The sequence below is a fragment of the Filicampus tigris genome, chromosome 7 (genome assembly GCF_054856515.1).
Source record: "Filicampus tigris isolate MCC_2025a chromosome 7, RoL_Ftig_1.0, whole genome shotgun sequence".
Classification (NCBI taxonomy): domain Eukaryota; kingdom Metazoa; phylum Chordata; class Actinopteri; order Syngnathiformes; family Syngnathidae; genus Filicampus; species Filicampus tigris.
The window spans coordinates 5,559,641-5,574,657 of NC_141223.1; the positions used below are offsets into that span (position 1 = coordinate 5,559,641).

At 44.0% G+C, this 15,017-nt stretch overlaps 1 protein-coding gene across 3 annotated transcripts in view; it reads left to right on the top strand.

Moving 5' to 3' along the window:
• The first annotated feature begins 368 nt into the window (after window positions 1-368).
• LOC147144533 (leucine-rich repeat and fibronectin type III domain-containing protein 1-like protein) overlaps window positions 369-15,017 on the top strand; it is a 117,058-nt gene continuing 102,409 nt past the window's right edge. The window contains exons 1-2 of one of the 3 annotated variants that reach the window (XM_086036083.1): window positions 369-1,307; window positions 1,416-1,531. The gene's annotated coding sequence lies outside the window, so the exon portion shown is untranslated. Of the gene's footprint in view, window positions 1,532-15,017 lie in introns of all 3 variants that reach the window. The other 2 variants (XM_086036084.1, XM_086036085.1) reach the window with 2 other exon arrangements.

The window sequence follows — 15,017 nt, forward strand, 5'->3', positions numbered from 1 at the left end:
CTTCTATCAATTACTTTTAATCAAAGAGCTAAATGTCATTTTATGTATGCCGTTTAAAAAAAATCAGCGGAAGAAAATAGCTCATCTACAGCCCCTAGTGGCATAAGTGGCACAATTGAAACGATGCCCTTTGGATTTGATGTAATCTTGCACTAAACATGACTTTTATTCTAGAACACTTCTACAGAGTTTGATTGCGTCTAGAATCTAGATTGTGAGTGTATTCCAGCATGCAAATTCGAAAGCATTCCAATCTTATTCATCTACTTGGAAAGTTTGAGGCTAATGCATAATGCCACGATTTCCACATGTGCTGCTTGCCATTTTAGGCATGGTTGTCCTGTTTTACCCAGATAGACTGCAAATTTCACTCGTTCAAGCAAACGCCCTGCATCAATTAATTATTGCGCAATCCGACAGCAGCAGCAGCAGCAGCAGCAGCGCTTCGACAGACGGACGCCGAGGGGAGGACACAGACTGGGTTGGGGCTTGTAGGCGTGCATCGGCGCCTGGGACGAAGCTCACAGCCGCACTGTGTGAAAGTAACTGCAGGCGGGGCCATCTCGGATGCTCAGTGTCGGAGCACATCCCATTTTTATCAGGGATAAAACCGCGCGCGGAGCTTCATTGCTGCTTACAAAGGGATTTGTTGTTGGGGTTTTTTTTTTTTTTTTTTTTTTAGTATTCTTTGTGGATCGTTGCTCTACAGGCTGCAAGCTACTGATCAACGGTGGCTGTAAGTCTCCAAACTGCGGACAGACAACGGGTCAAGACAAAGTCACTTGTGAGGCGGAAAGACTGGGAAAGCTCCCGCAGGATAACCTTGTGGCGGTGCCTAATCGATTGAGCGCCACCGGGAGGTTATCATTCCATCAGAGGTGTTGGAAAAACCTGCAAATGGCAGAACTCTGCTGTCGGGACAGCCATGCACTTGGATCTGGAAGCAACGAGCCGCAATAGGGCCACAAAGGTGACAAACGAGCACGCGACTGTCTTGAAGAGGGAAAAGCTTTCCCGTTGTCGTTGCTTTGTCATTGCCAAACCAAGTGGTGGTTTCCAGGGATAACACGCAGTTGGGTATTTGCCTTTAAACGTGCGATTGAAAGGAAGCAGGCGCGGGGAGCTCATGTTGAGAGCAAATGTCCGCGAAGGCGGCGGCGCGCCGATTTAGCGGCGTTTTCTCCCCTCATAAACCGTGTCCCGGTGGAGCTCGAGCGGACGCTGGGTTTCCGTGGGCTGTCACCCGCACCGCACCTCATTTATTTCAACTCGACTGATCCGCCTCACGTGACCCGACAACCCCAAAAGTGAGCCTCGTGCGGGGAAGAGCGAGACAACGAAAATAGGGGGAAGAAAAAAAAAAAAAAAAAAAAAGTGGACATCGACTATTTTTGTGTCTAAATGTTTCTGACCAGGAGTGGGATTATTTCACGCATTCTTGGATGAGAGGAATTGTGCGCTTGCTTTGACGAGTGGAGATAACTGGAGAAATTACCTCTACCGCCAGCGAGGAGGCGAGGGAGACGCAAAGGTACAGTATAATAATGTCTCCCTCTCTACTTTTATCCATCTGATTATTGCGCAATTTCCCCACTATCCACCTGAGTAATGCACATAGAGTATGTGAGGGAACCAGAGGAGGCACGATGGGGAGATAATGGCGCTGGGCTTCTCTCCTACACGGTTGAGATGTGATGTTATCCAATTTGAAGACTGGAGGCAAATGGGACAATGGAGAGAGAGAGAGAGAGAGAGAGAGAGAGAGGTGGGAAGTAAGACCAAATTGTAGTTGGAGGGATGGGAAGGATAAGGTGGTGTTCCCAATTTTATTCTGAGAGTTTTGCAGCATGGCAGCGTAGTGGTCAGCACGTCTGTCTCACAGCTCTGGGGTTCTGGGTTTGAATCACGGCTTCGGCCTTCGTGCGGAGTTGAAATGTTCCGTGGGTTCTCTCCATGTACTGATTCTTCTCACTTTTCAAAAACATGCATGTTAGCTTAATTGAAGACTATAAATTGTCCACGTGAGCGTGAATGGTCGTAAGCTAATATGTCCCCTGCGACGGACTGGCGAGCAGTCTGGGGTGTACAAACGTACAGTATCACCCAAAGTCATGCCTGTGATAAACCCTAACGTGGACAAGCGATATAGGCAATGGATGGATGGGTGGAGTTTTGCAATGGGAGGCTCGGATGGAAGGACGGGTAAGGAAGGAAACAGAGTACGTGTATTGGCGAGGGCATAATTAAACAAGTTAAAAGGGGCGAACTGCCCGAGAGGACAAGTGCCAGGCTGTGCAGAGGGAAGAGGAGACCTGGGTTGACTTAAAATGAGTTGTCGGGGGAAGAGGGCAGATGGAATACAGAGAAGCGCAAGGGAAGCGGAGATGGTCCAGGTGATAGGGGAGATGTGTTTATGGGCAGGGATGGGGGTGCGGTGGGGGGCATAATGGCAGCGGAGAGGGAGGACTGCTGGGAAGGTGAGTGGCCAAAAACAAGGGAGCATGGTAGTGGATAATCAGCAAATGGAATTGGGGGTGTGGGGGGGGGGAGAGGCCTGGGGGGGGGGGGGGGTTAATGGCGGAGGCTGCCAAAAAGACACAGGAGAGTACAACAACAACTGGCAAGTATTGCAGCTTGCATTAAAAGCTCTAGCAGCAGAGTGCTATAGGGGCCAACTGTACAAAACAATGCCGTGCTGTAGATACTCTTTTGATATTATCTAATGGTCTGCTGGATAATGGCTCTTGTTGCACCACAAGGAGACGGATAGAGAATATAGGAAACCACATAAAGCTGAAGTGAGAGCAGCACCCAGCCAACAATATGCGTACTTTGCTGTGTCAGCCCGTCGGTTTTGCTTTACCTGCTAGATTTGCTTTATGGCCTCATTTGCATTTTCATAGGCTTTTCCAACCTTGAAATATATACAATAATTACCAGAGCTGGGCATTTTACCCAAAATTTGACGTCCTTTTATTGCCTTCGCCCACTGCAGGGGGGGGCCCTTCCGACGTCCGTTTATCCGCCTTTTTTTTTTTTTTTTTTTTAAACAGTTCTTGAACTTTACCAAGACAGCAATGTTGTTAGCATTAGCATAGTGTGCAAAAAAGTTGACTTGTTTTATACGCGCCGAATGGTGAGAATGGGCGGATTGCTGCAAATCTGCTTGAGGCTGGCTATCAGCGGCTACTGTCCGGACTATGCCTCCCTGGCTGATTCCATTCAGTGCAAGTCATCAGGCTAAGGTAATTACGAAACATTTTTGTTGTTGTTGTATTGTGCTATATAGGTTGATGCGGTCATGCAAGGTACACCAGCATATACGGTACATATAAAAATAATTCTCAATATATTTATAAATAATGCGTTTTGCATTTTTAGTAGGTGGTAGATCATTTTGACTCAGTCATGTCATAAGTAGCTCTAAGGCTGAAAAAGTGTGGGCACCCCTGGGCTGGACCGACTATCGGTTTAAACGGCCTTCCGTTAGCGTTTCCGACCCCCGCCCTCCACGAGACCGACAAAGGAGAAAAGCATGGGGGGATTTTTCATCACCGCAGCCTCAGCCGGGATTTCCCTTGTTGCATCTTGCTAGTTTCGTCCACGCTAATAAATGAACGGTGTTTTTGTTCTGTTCGGAAACTTACAATTTTATTCAAATGTGCCATTCAGTTAATCAGTCGAGTCGAGCCTTGTGATCGCCGACTACATAGACGGGAAAAAATGGGCTTCTGACTATGCTTAGTCTGAATATTTTTTTAAGTTTGGAATCGATTAATCGGGGAGAATCGATTTTAAATCGATTTTTGATTAATCGTTACATCCGTAGTATTTACTACGAATAATATTCTTTATCCGTCTAGGCCAGCGACATGTAGTGGAAGGCACAATATGCTTTTCCAACACGTATGCTGTGAGATGTTTCCAATGTAATATATGCGCTTTGCTCATTAAGGTTTGGAAAACACTGGCTTTAATGTTATCAAATTGTTATATGTAGCCTTCAAATCAAATCAAAAACACAATATGTGGCTTTCCTAAACCTGGAGGGGCCTTCTTGTGTTTTTCAACAGCTCAGCCAAACCAGACGTATGAAACAAAATGCCGTTTTAAACAGAGGTGGGCACGTCAGTCATCCTTCAATCATTATTTCAGGCCAGACCGGCGATAGCCAATTGGCGTCGAGAACGTGCTTACTATGTCAAAACAATGATTCCTCTGGCCTACCGAGGTCCAGTGTGAAGCTTTTAGGAACCATGCCAGCGTGGGAGCTCGGGAAAGAAAGTGCAAGATGGCTGCTTCACATTGGGCACTGAATATAGGCGCTGTATAAAGAAGCCCTATTACAAACGCAGCAAAAAATAAATAAAATAAATAAATAAAAATCCATTCGACATTGAACATGAGTGCAGCCGAAGAAGTTGTCTTATGGGAAATGGTGTGAAAATGAATCTGTAAACACTTTACTGCTTTCTGCCAAAGTAGATGAAGCAACATTGTTTTGTCCGAGCTTGTGTGAAGTTCAAGGAGTTAAGCTTCTGGATGAGTGGAGTGAGAGTATTTAAATTGACATCATTAATTAATAAAAGCAACCCAGTGTAAGTGTCTCTTCACTTCACTGAATACGAGATGAGCATGGCAAAAAATTACCTGCTGACAATATGTTATGTTTAGTGTAATAATTAGAATAATTCATGCTTTTTTTTTTTTTTTTAACCATCCCTGTCTGTCAATGTCAATATTTAATAAGGACACCTAAGAGAAGAGTAAATTCTAAACTGGGTCAGCATAATTATTTGGAGTGTCTCCTTGGGAGAGTGAAGCCTTTTCTCACAAGAATTTGTGAGAAAAGTAAATCCGTGTGAATACAGTAGAAGTCGCACACTGTAAACAACCTCTTTTCGACCTCCACTGCGCGCTGAAGTTCAAGGTGAGAACAAGATTTGAATCATCGGTGGCTTACATAAAAGAAAAAAAAAATGGAGGCATTGTAAGGCAAAAGCAGCCCACGGTGACAGTCACGTTGCGAGAAAATTGCCCAGTTTAAACACATTTCTGTTCTTGCAATCATTTGCAATGACCATAATGCAGTGCACCACACCAAGAAATTCACTGAGTTTTAAAGGATATGTTTAATACCGTTTCATATTTGTAGGAAAGGATGAGCCGCATACTGCGGGTCCGCAGGATCAATCTCACGGAGCACGTTGCTGCCTGCAGTGATGCTTCTATTTCAACACGTTTGAAACAAAATTGAAAAAAAAAAAAAAAAAGAACGGATGGGGTGTAATGTAGCTGCAGTGAAAGGCAAACATTTGCGAGATGGAGAAAGGGTGTGATGAGGATTTGACTTTATTAAAAAACTGAGTTCAGTTCAGAGAAAACGTGGTGTTGGGTGAACTGAAGATAATGCCGTAGAGAATGAGAGGGGGCGGGAGAGAAGAAAACATAAGGTCAAACGAGATTTGAGGCTTTAAAACCCTTCAAGGGGGAAGTCAACCCAAAGATATTTTTTTTCAAGTACATGTTCTATGGTGGTCAAATGGTTAGCACGTCCGCCTCACAGTTCAGAGGTCGTGGGTTCGATTCCGGCTCCGGCCTCCTTGTGTGGAGTTTGCATGTTCTCCCCGTGCCTGCGTGGGTTTTCTCCGGGTACTCCAATTTCCTCCCACACTCCAAAAACATACATGATAAGTTGATTGGACACTCTAAATTGCCCCTAGGTGTGATTGTGAGTGCGGATGTTTGTTTGTCTATGTGTGCCCTGCGATTGGCTGGCAACCAATTAAGGGCGTCCCCCGCCTACTGCCCCAAGACAGCTGGGATAGACTCCAGCACGCCCCGCGACTCTTGTGAGGATAAGCGGTATGAATAATGGATGGATGGATGTTCTATGCAAATCCACTAGTTGAAACAAGGCATTCTGATAAATATAGCGTTTGTGGAATAAAAGTTAATCCAACCGTTTTTTTTAGCTATCTCTGGGGGCGGCCATTTTGTCACTTCTGTCGAGTGAAAATGACATCACGCACCCTAAGGCTCAGATAAGGACCAATCACAGCTCACCTGTTTTCTGAAACTTAGCCGTGATTGGTCGTTACCTGATAACTTAGCAACTGTGATGAACAGGCGACAGAAGTGACAAAATGGCCGCCCCCTGAGATGGCTAAAACAGGTGGATTTTGCTGCTTAACTCTATATTCCACAGATGCAATAAAAACTCGTGGGCCTACTGGGAACATATTCTTGAAAAAAAAAAAAAAAAAAAAAGCGTTTGGGTTGACTTCCTTTTTAATGGGATACATAGAAGTAAAACAGTTCGAAAAAGAACTAGAGCTAGGCAGAAAAAAAAAATAAAGACTGTGACGTGGCGACTGTCTGATTTATGGTTTTGTATGGCACATCCAGATTATGTCTTCCCGGATGTTCTCAACTTAGCGACACGTTGTCCACTACAGTAGGGGTTTAAATGTTGACACCGATATGCGTGAGCGTGTGTGAGCGCGCGCGCGTGTGTGTGTGTGTGTGTGTGTGTGTGTGTGTGTGTGTGTGTCTACACGCACGCTATGACAGATGCCGGCTCACTGGCACATCTCCAGCTCACCAGGGAAGAGCGAGTGAGAGATGATGCTGAGCGTGAGGAGAAAAAAAAGAAAGAAAAAAAAAAAAGCAAGGTGGAGAGAAGGAGGGAGGACTGATGCCAAGAGAGACAGAGAGCACAAGGGAGTGAGTGGTGTGCTGAATGCCAAGCAGCATGCTCATAGAAAGGTGCTGTGTTGTGCTGATAGATCACTGCTCAGCCACACCACTGCATCCTGTAAGTTACCGAAATGTATCTCTGGGGATGACAGTTTTATATCCCCATTGTTTTTTTTTTTTTTTTTTTTTTTTTTGCGCCAGCAGAAAGAGAAATAGCCGATTTTAGGATGTATTTTCTTAAAGATAAAACATCTTTGACACAATCTTGAGATGGTATGTAAATAAATGGAGCTATTACACCAAGGATGTTCACTTGTCATATAGCAGGTTGGTTTCTGCGGGGTTTTTAAGAGTAATAGGGAGATCAAAGTGCATTTTTTTTTTTTCAAAGCCTAGTAATGCCTTTTGCTGCACACCTAAATTGGTGCAAAAACTGAAATCTGTTGGAGTCTAAAATCAACTATTGCATGGAATAGAGAATAAAAAAGGTCATGCTACCCAAGTCAAGTTGAATGCCAAACATCAAATGGGACCATAACTCTTTTTACTAGTCATAGTGTATAATTACTGATGCCCTTTATAGAACATGCCTGCAGTAAAAGGTTTAAATTGGAATAGCAGGAGAAGCAATAGATTCAAAACCCCCTGTGGACCAAAACATTAATACAACATATATATTGGGAGTGGTTGCTGAAGACAGAAAGGCACCAAATCCCTAAATGGCTCAGGGGCGTGACATTGCTATTGCACCGATTTGACTCTGCGTTGGAGTTGCATCATGTTGTAAATCCAATTTGAACAGATTTTTTTTTTTTTTTTAGTGGGAGCAATAAAAAAATGTCCCAAACTCATTCATCAGAAGTGAGTGCACCCTAAATAAAGCGCAATATAAGTGCACTCCATTTTCCCATTATGTATTGTAGATTTAAAAAAATAAATAAATAAACCTCTGAAACTGTAAAAACATACGTATAAAATACTATTACTTTTGACAAAAGACAACAACTGAATAGTAAAGTCAAATGAAACCTTTCCGCATCAAACGTACCAGCTTTATAAAACCACATTATGTACTTACAACTCGGGTTTTGTTGAGAAATATATCAACATGAACACAGCCGTAGCAATCGTAAAACACACTTCAGTTCGTGGGGATACTGACGTGCTACGTGTAAGCCTGTGTGCTCTCTCCGCTAGCCCGAGCAAAGTCAATTCCATTCCTTTCCATCAATGCGCGCGGCTGCATCGGAGTGATTGGAGAATCTCTCCCTGAATGGTCTTAAATCCCATTTCCATTCCAGAGACGTATCGAGCAGGTGGTCGAGCAGTAGCGGCAACAATGAATTGACCCCTTCTTTACTACGCTAATCCATACAAAACATATAATGATCGCGTATTTTTTTTTGCTTTTCAGGCGCAATTAATTATGATATCGGAATCAGGGCAACAGTAGACGTGTGGCCCGCGGCTGACTCCCCAAAATAACGATTTAATCCGGACGCTTCAAGCTTGGGCTTCTCGTCATTGTACGTCTCACTTTTGACACTGGCTGACACCGCACTCTCCAGGCGGGATCAGCTTCTCGAAAATGAGTAATGGCAATGGTATCAGTAGATTTAACATCAAATGACTGTGAGCATTCCAAAACGGAAAAAAAGAAAGTCACTGAAGTCAAGAAGAGGCGTGACTGCGCATTTCTGCTGTTGCGGTAGTTAAAGGCGGTTAAAGTGAAAGACACTTAAAAATACTCGACAGGACAGCGGAAACGCATGCAGGCGGCTGCATTTGTTTTTTGTTTTTTTTAATACCATGTTTAACAAACTAGAACACTTTGTCGGAATGGTTTGGATACGCCCGTTTGTGGGACTTGTGTCTCCAGCGGACAGTTTTGTCTCCATCTCATCTGTAATCACCGTGGTCTGTGGTGACACAGCAGTCCTGACAAGCAAACCCAAATAGCGAGTGGAGATAGATTGAAAAGGAGTGTGTGCTCACCCCTCTTATCTCTCCTCATCAATTACCCGCGTCAGAAACAAACAGTGGCACACAATGGATGGATGCTCCACTCTTTTCCTCCCGTTCTTCAATCAGTTCACTCGGTCATTTTTCTCCACTTGGGCGATGCGCTCTTTCCCTTCCGTTTCTCACTTCTCCACTATGTAGTTTGTCTTCATACTCTTCCTTTTTGATTTTTTTGATTTTTTTGGATCATCTTCTGAGTCTCTTTACCGCGCATTTGAAGTATGTTCGTACAAACTCTTAAATGAAAGTCTCGGAATGCGTGCCGTCGAGTCAAACCCCAAAATCTTTGATGAGTGGGGCGCAGCGAGCTATCGTGTTGCGTGTCATCCGCCTGTTGTCTTACAGGTGTAAGTCGTTGCGATTTGGACTTTCACAGTGGGTGTGACAAAAACATCCATTGATGACGGTGAGCCCTTGTCTAATTACGAAAGCGGGAACCAAGAGCAGTTTGACGGGTGTTGACAGCCTCTTTTCAGTCACAGCAGGAGTAAAATGCACAAGATCAGATTCACTCCCAGACCAGCAACTATTACCAATTAAACCAATTACTATTATTAGAACAACAGTTTTTTTTTTGTCATTGCAGCGAGTTAGTGTGTATTGCAAATGTTGAGGCCCAGAGAGACCAAACCGACGTCGGAGGTCGTTAAGCGCCGTCTGATTAGTGTAGTGGCCACCGTCGTAGTGTCGCAACCCGTCTGTAAGCGTCTTGGGGGCGTTTACGGATGTTGAATCGGCGCCGCCAGTCGTGACAATTGGTCACTCTGATTGGCTGTTAGCTAGCAAATCAGCGCGCGGAGCACCAACGGGACGTGACAAATGCGGATAAACAGTGAGCACGCCTCCGCTGCCTTAATCTTCTTACAAGTACAAGAGCGAGGGTTGACAATGTAAGTATTTCACAATACCGTGTCAAGAACGTGATGGCTTACTTCGCGTGGGAGTTCAACGCGAGCGAAGAATAGAGCCGAATGCATTGTTTACGTTGTTATAATCCGCCCCCGGCCAACATCTCTCCGGTTGGATTTTTCTAACAATGAGAAATAGCGACTACCGCCGCCGATGGTATGGAAGGGTATTGCATCTTACGCATGCCCAGAAGGTACTTTAATGGTCAGCGCCGCCGTCTGTCGTTGCGGCGTATTCCTCCAGCGTGACGTGCCGACAGCCGGCCGGACGCCACAGCCGGTAAGCGTCTTGTCACTCTTGGTGAACGTCGTTTTGGTGTGTCAGGGCTTTTAGTCGCCAGTTGTGCAGCGGCCTAATTTGTTCATGATCGTCTAGTTTCATGCATAGTGGATTGCTACGCGTGTGGCGGGCCTTAGTAGATCACGTGCAGCATGTCCACCAACAGCGCATGCAATCTGTTAGAGTGAACACGCAATTTAGCGCCCACTATTTCAGGTGGCGCTCTGAAACTTAAAGTGGAAGTCAAACCAAACCTATTTTTTTTCAAGGATATGTTCTATGCAAGGCCACTAGTTGAAACAAGGCATTCTGATAAATATTTTGTTTGCGGAATAAGCGTTAATCCACCCATTTTTAGCTACTTCCGGGGGCGGCCATTTTGTCACTTCTGTCGGCTGAAAATGACATCAGAACTACTCAGGGGTCAGAGAACGACCGATCACGGCTGACCTGTTTTCTGAAGCTCAGCCGTGATTGGTCGTTACCTGAGCAACTGTGATGTCATTTTTAGTCGACAGAAGTGACAAAATGGCCGCCCCCTGAGATGGCTAAAAAGGGGTGGATTTTGCTGCTTAAAGTGGAAGTAAACCCAAACATATTTTCCTCAAGAATATGTTCCCAGCAGACCCACTAGTTGAAACACGGCATTCTGATTAATTTTGCGTTTGTGGAATCGAAGTTAAGCAATAAAATGCACTCGTTTTTAGCCTTCTCATGACATCACAACTGCTCACAACAACCAATCACGGAGCAGATTCAGAAAACAGGTCAGCACAAAATTAATCGGAATGCCGTGTTTCAACTAGTGGGCCTGCTGGCGACATATTCTTGAAAAAAAAAAAGTGTTTGGGTTGATTTTCTCTTTAACTAACAAATGTCAGTCAAAGCATGACCTTGTACTTTTGTGGTTGACATCAGTAGCAATAACATTTCAAAGCCAGAGGGCCACGGTCACCTCGCTCATCAGTGCTGTCATTGTGGATGTCTCTCATTAAAAGTTGGGTATCTGGTGCTGTCTCCGGCCATGTGACATCTGCCATGTGATCGCTTGGTGTGTTTAGTCATGCTTTATACCTTCTGGGGAGCCCCCTATAGAATTAAGCCATGTGCACTGTCCTTTTATGTACATTATGCACAAAGTACGTGCACAGCTGTGTGAGTAGGCTTCAAAGGACAATCTATTACAGAAAATCACTTCAGTTGGATTTTTTCTTTTTTTTTTTTCTTCTTTTCATCTCGATTTCACATTACATGGCAGCGAGATGTGCAGGGCTCGAAGAATACATTGTTTTGCATTGACTGATTATCTCGCTTATGTTATGATCTCTATTTCATAATACAATTTGCTTTTGTCACAAAAGTGAGGCACTGCGGTTTTTATGTTTATAATACAGACAAAAATAATAGGCTGCGCGTGGCTGAGATGCAACACGTACAGTTTAGCTCCGATTGTAATTGCGACATCCATATTGATACAATTTGTTCATCTTGTAAACATTTCTCTCTACAATGGAGGTACAATGTTGGAGCCTTTGAACCGGACATTGCCATATCGACTGTTCTGTCATTGTGTTATGTGCTGAGCTACTTAGCCTCCTCTCCTGAGGTGTGGGGATAATAAAACCACGATACCGCTACGAACAGCTTGTCATTCTGTAATATCTGAATTGATCTATAATTTAACCCAGTGACCAGTCAAGTGTAATAATGGCCCATTATCCACTGATTGGCCAAGTACTATGATATTTTTTATTTATTCGTTTTTTTCTCTCGCACATTCACATCTAAGAGCAGTTTAGATATCATACATGTTTTTGAATGTGGGAGGAAATGAAAGTGCCCAGTTTCAGACCTGAGCTGAGAATGAACCCAGAAGCGTTTTGCTGTGCTGCTAATAACATTCCCCACCGTGCTCCCACTACGTTGTTTTAGCAGGACATGAACTTAAAATAATTTCACCCCCAAATAACCAAAAGAACAAATAACATGGTATTAGAGATTTCCTATGTTCATGCTCAGTACGCATAATTCCTAATAAATGTAGTTCGCAAAAGTCGAATTAATTTCAGAGATGTTAACAAAAATCCCCCCAAAACAGTTGGATATGTGAATTTTTCTAGGTAACCCCTGCCCCGCCACCCCACAATTTACAAGCATGCATGCAGCTCCTGATGAATATTAGATGGCGGTTTGATTGACAGCTGCAGAGGGCTGTGTCTGTGGGAGACACAAGGCAGGAATCGGTATGGCAACAGCCTGATATTGCATAGTGCCTGAAGCTCCACCTCTTCATTTGCTCATAAATTTCACACCTTGCGTGCATATTTTTAGGACCTTATTGAGAGTCCAATAAAACTCAATTGACTCACATGGAATACTCGATCAGATTAGTCTAGTGATGCTCATTTAAAAACATTATCGTTTGTTGTTCGCAGGTTAAGTTGTATTCATTATTCATATTTAGCTTTTTAAAAAGAAGTCAGAGTGGTTTTGTGCCATTAAGCGGCCTCTTATCATATAATTTGAGTTCAACTGTTTAATTTGCTTATGCAATATAATTTGAGTTCAACTGCTTGATTTGTTTATGATGAGTGCTGATGTTATGAAAAGCTTCATTGTACAAGTCCTACCATGAACATTTTTAACCACCTGTATATGGCAGTGTACAGTATTTGTCCAGTTTGGTGTGGCTAAGGCTGTTATACCACATCAAACTCCATAAAGTGTTGTAAAGTATACACACCTTACCGTATTTTCCGGACTATAAGCGGCTACTTTTTTCCTAGATTTTGAACCATGCGGCTTATATAAAGGTGCGGCTATTCTGTGGATTTTTCTTTCACTGCTAGGGGTGGTCTAACCGGAATTACAATACAATACAATATAATTGCCATTAACAGCGTGTGACTGCAGGTGGAGGAGTTCAACAGGCGAGGGCGCTATGCACTAGGTTATGCATTAGGTGGTATGCGGAAGTAGAGCAATAAAAGTTGGACGTTAACTGACAAACTGGAGTAGCAGCGGGCAGTGAAATGAAGATAAGTACTTTATTTTCTCTCCTGTTCTATATTCATCAGTAAAGTTGCTGCCGTGTTAAAAGGCACTGTTAAGGAAGAATCTGTTCAGGCACGTACATGTACATTTACAGTTCAAAATTGTTCTGTAAATGCAGTAAATGTTCAATGTTTCAACGTAGATGCGGCTTATATATGTTTTTTTTTTTCATTATTTAAAAAAATAGAGTGGGTGCGGCTTATATAAAGGTGCAGCTTATCGTCTGGAAAATACGGTATATCGTCGCTGTCCTGTGAAAAACACTTATCTCCAATTTTGGAAACTTTTTTAATTTTCACATTAATGCGATGTCTGTAACGCGGAAACACCATTCATGTAAAAATAAGAAAACGAAGAAAAAAAACGGAGATAAGTGTTTTTCACATGACAGCGACGATATATTGTACCCTGCAATTAGAGAATGAAAACCCCACTATGGTCACTAAAATCCCTTGAAACTGACAAAAGTAACAAAGGCTTGCACCAACTCACACTGGAAACGAATCCGACTTACTGCCGGAAATGCGAACCAAATTCTGACATAACCCTCATGGATAGAATTTCTAGACGCAGCCAAGGCGTTGAGGGTGTCCGATTCTGCAGTCGCTGTATTAAATCTCTGGATTTGCAATCAGCACCTGCAAATCTGAGACCAAGATCCTTAGTTGGAAATCGGTGGAGTGAACTCTCCAGGTCGGGGATTAGATCCTACCACAAGTGGAGGTATAAGGCGAAGCTCTCGATTTACCGGACGATCTATACGTTCCAAAGCTCACCCACGGTCACAAGCTGTGGGTCGTGATCGAAAGAACACGAGCCCAGATACAAGGGGTTTTTACAATGAGTTTCTTCCACAGGGTGTCCGGGCGCTTCCTTTGAGATATTTTAGGGTGAGAAGCTCGGTCATCCGGGAGTAACTCAGGGCTGCTTCTCCACATCGAGAGGAGCCAGATGAGGTGGCTTGGGCACCTGGTTAGTATGTCCCCTGTTCCGGGCACATCCCACCTGAAGGAGGCCGACCCAGGACACTCTTGAAAGACTATGTTTCCAGCTGGCCTGGGAGCGCCTTGGGATTCCCCCGGAAAGCTGGAAAAAGTGGCTGGTGGGAAGGAAGTGAAGCAGCTCACCTGCTTAGAGTAAAGCTGCTGCCCCCATGACCCGACCTCAATTAACTGAAAGAAAATGGGGGCACCACTGATGATGTAGTGCTTCATTCGCTTGGCATTTGTGCAAGCAAGCAGTGTGGTCTCAGTTCACGTTCAGAGACTGCGCGAATGGTAGTGCGAATGGTTTTCTGTCCCTGCAGTAGCCCTGTGATTCATGGCCACCAGTACAGGGTGAATTCTGTCCTCTGCCCAAAGTCAGCTGGGATAGGCTTCGGCTCCCTGCGACCCTGAACAGGATACGGAGCACTGTACGGAAATGGATGGATAGACCTTCAAGTGGCATAGAGTAGTCTGTTCCTGAGAGTATATCTTTGGAGAGAATGTTGACAAGAAAACTCATCTGAGCTGTGATGAGTAACACCCTGGATCGGGGCGGGATGAGGTCAGACATCTGACAGGGGACTTCCACTCAGTTTGCTACATTTCTGATTGCACATGAAGATGGCCCTTTAGAGCTGCGAAGTGTTCTCCACTGATGTGTTAACTGCCCAATAAATCAGTTCATAGTCGAGTGCAAATGACTCTCCCAAGCCAAAGGTCAGGAGTGTGAAGCTTGGAAAGCCGCCATTAAAAACTAACATTTGTTAGATAAACTTGAATGGATGATTTGTGTCATTTCTTTGCACACTTTACACCCACGGGTTTTTTTTTTTTTAACAGGCGTTTAGAAGCATCCACCATGTTGATTGCGCTCATGGGAGGCAGCTACAGGTAAATAGTGTCCAGTATTTACAGGCTTGAGGCAGGCAGTGTATGTGTTGGTATGTGTGTGGCAGCTAAAGATGTCGAAGTCTTTCTTCCAGCTGCTGTCATTTGCTGCCAAATGATTGAGCTGCCAGCTGTTACAAGCGACCATCTGATAATAATACTGTAAAAAAAAATAAAAAA